This window comes from Cibotium barometz, chromosome 29 (genome assembly GCF_041138505.1).
Source record: "Cibotium barometz isolate CiBa-2024 chromosome 29, ASM4113850v1, whole genome shotgun sequence".
NCBI lineage: Eukaryota > Viridiplantae > Streptophyta > Polypodiopsida > Cyatheales > Cibotiaceae > Cibotium > Cibotium barometz.
In genome coordinates, this window is record NC_141074.1 from 33,703,287 (window position 1) to 33,706,779 (window position 3,493).

Genomic DNA, 3,493 nt, shown 5'->3' on the forward strand with positions numbered 1-3,493 from the left:
AAAGAGAAGATGCTGATTGTCATGTGGCTCAGTTTGAGACCAAGCAAGTGGGTATCAGGCTGTGTATCATCCTGACCCTATTAAATTACAGCAATTTGCAACAACATTTGGAAGGAAAAGCCATGAGTTGGTTTAGCCAATATGGTATTGCACATTTTGCAACATATGCTGCACTGAGAGTAGCATTTTTACAAAGATTCAAAAAAGAGAAGACTCCAACAGATGTCTTGAAGAAAATCAGGGACATCAAGCAGGGGAATATGTTAGTGGAAGATTATGCTCAGAAATTTAGAATTTTGGTTGATAGATTGCAGGGTAATGAAAGACCCACAGATGAAATGTTAGCAGGATACTTCTTGAAGGGTTTAAGGAAAGGTTTGAAGAATGCTGTCGCAAGCATTGACATTGCAGGTGGAATCAATAATCTAGTTACTGCTCCTGCAGCTAGAGTTGAGAAGAGGCTTGGCATGTAGTAAAGTAGGGATAGCTCTGATTCAGAAGAAGGGTCAAAAGCAGAGTCTGAGTCTGAGCAAGAAAGTGAATCAGAAGTTTCATCAGCCAGTGATGATGATGAGGGAAGTAAAGGAAAGAAGAAGAAGAAGCATAGTGGTAAGAAGAAGAAGGATAAGAAGGATAATGAGGAGGATTTGGTAAGTCAGTTTAACAAAAATTGGATATTCAATTGTAGCACCAAAAGAGAAGTAGTTTTGTCAGATTTGTGAAAGAGAAGGCCATAGCACTGCTCAATGCTGGTATAACCCTAATAATAGGGCCAAGCCAACTCCCAATGGAGGTAGAGGAAGAAATAATGTGGAAGCTAATCAAGTAGCTCCATTTAGAGGAAGACCACCATTCCCAGAGACCTCCTAGACCTCCAAGACCACCTTGGAGGAATCAGGAAAATAATTAGAGAAGACCACCTGGAGTAATGCCATGTGTGTATTGTGGTGCACTAGATCATTGGGTAGGCCTGAATTGTGCATTATGGTTGAAACATAGAGAAGAAAGAGGGATGCCAGTGGTACAGTACAATCAGGTTGACCAGCAAGTAAGACCTCAGCAGTAGGAACAGAATCAGCCACAATAGGCTCAAGCAAATGTGATAATAATTGACACGACTCAGCAACAAGAACCGGTAGAGGTGCATGAACCAAATCAAGAGTAGCTTATCAAGGAACACTGTGATGAGTGGGCATGTGATTGCAACCAATGTTATGAAAATCAGGATGTTGATGGGATGGCTGTTACTAGGTCTAAAGGTAAAGGACCAATTGATTGGAAAGAGCAGAAAGGAATTAGGGATGAGGTACAAAAACAAGTCAAGCATGAACAGAGAAATCAGATTTTGGATGAGATGAATACAGACAATCAGATTGGTAAGCAGAAGGAGCATGTGGAAGTCAAGCCTAAAGTGAAAGGAGATCAAAAGGATTGGTTTGAGGTATTGATCAACTTTCCATTTGCAGTTGTCCTTAGATCAAATGTTATGTATTATACTAGCATTCAAGGAGAGGTTGTTGAATAAGCTGCTAGGTAAGGAATATGAAGTTCAGATGAACCAAACAGCTGAGGCAGTAGTGCATAAGATTGATCCAGTAGATGTTGATTTTGTAGTTCCTGTCATAAAGGTAACTTTTCAGGGTAGCTTATTTGAAGAAGTGTTGCTTGATGGTTGGAGGATCTGGAGTTAACATATTAGCTGAGTCAGTCTATCAGAAAATGCAGTTGGGAAAGTTAGACCTAGCACCTTTTCAGGTTAAGATGGCAGATCAGAGAAGGGTTCAACCTTTAGGGATTCCAAGGCAGCAGGCCATTCAGATTGCAGGTATGAATTTTTTGGGGTGAACTTTGTAGTTTTGAAACTGGAGCAGGGAGATGCTTCTTATGAGATGTTATTGGGAAGACCTTGGTTCAGATTGGCTAAAGTTAAGCAAGATTTTGGTGAAAATAAGGTTGTTCTGAAAAAAGGTAAACAGGTCGTAACTATACCTATGCTGGGCGCAGGAGGAACATTCCTTTCAAAGAGAGACCATTGTATGCCCAAACCATTAATTTGGCAGAGGAAGTTGAAGATGATGAGGAGGAAGCATTTTTGAAGGCCAATCCATCAATTGTGCCTATCTTTGAAGTTGATGTTGAAGGGATCTTGCATAAGGAAGATGAGTCAGTGGAAACAAGCTCTGATCTAGTTCCTGGACAAGTAATAGAAGGATCTGAATTGATACAGATGGTAGATCAGAATGAAGCCTCTAGCTCAAAAGAAGCCCTAGCTCAAGAAGAGAGGAAAGCAAGGGATATGGCATAAAAGATATACAACAAGAGATTTGGAGGTTCCAATAGGGTGAAACAGGATGAGTTGAAGGAGCTCAATTTGGGAACAAATGAGGATCCAAAGATGGTAAAGGTGAGCATTCATGTGGAAGGATAGTTCTTGAATGATTTATTTTAGCTATTGCTAGAGTATAAGGATGTATTTGCATGGGATTATGCTGATGTAAAAGGTATTGATCCAGATCTGGCACCAGCATCACATCAATCTTAATAAAGAGGATGCAGTTCCGATTGTGCAACAGAGGTACAAGATGAATCCAAACTTTGCTCAACAGGTTAAGATGGAGATTGATAAGTTGTTGGCTGTAGGATTTATCAAACCTGTCAATGAGGTGACATGGTTATCTCCTATCATTGTGGTGCCTAAGAAAAATGGCAAGTTAAGAGTGTGTGTTGACTACAGGAAGCTAAATGCAACCACCATTACTGATCCATTCCCAATGCCATTTTGTGATGCAATATTGGATACAATAGTAGGGCAAGAGTTGTATAGCTTTTTAGATGGTTTTTATGGGTACAATCAGATTAAGGTTGCTGAGGAGGATCAGCATAAAACAGCCTTTATTACAGAATGGGGAGCTTTTGTATATACAGTCATGAGTTTTGGGCTCAAGAATGGACCACCATCCTTTAACTACACAGCCTACAAAACATTTGAACCTTACTTACAGGATTTTATGAGGGTATTTGTGGATGATTTTTGAGTTTTTGGAAAGAAGGATTTGCATTTACAGCATCTGAAGTTGTGTTTTGAAAGATGTAGAAAGTTCAGGATGTCCCTCAACCACTATAAGAGTGTTTTTGTTGTCAGGAATGGAATTTTGTTTGGACATGTTGTGTCCAAAGAGGGGATGTCTATTGATGAAAACAAAATTGAAGTTATCAAGGCAGCTAAAGTTCTAGAGAATGTGAAGGAAGTGAGTAGGTTTGTTGGACAGGTAAAATGGCATGCTAGGTACATCAGATATTTGGCTAATGTTTGTATGCCTCTTACTCATTTAACAAAGAAGAATGTGCCATTTGTTTGGGATGAACCTCAAGAGAAGTCATTTCAGATGTTAAAGAAAATGTTATCTCACTGGTTCCAGTATTACAACCTCCAGATTGGACTTTACCTTTTCATGTGTTTGTTGATGCATCGGATATGGCTATAGGAGCTGTT

General features: G+C 39.7%; 1 pseudogene; it reads left to right on the forward strand.

Annotated features, from left to right (window-relative positions):
* The first annotated feature begins 1,889 nt into the window (after positions 1-1,889).
* Positions 1,890-2,742, forward strand: LOC147622077 (uncharacterized; annotated as a pseudogene).
* The last annotated feature ends 751 nt before the right edge of the window (positions 2,743-3,493 follow it).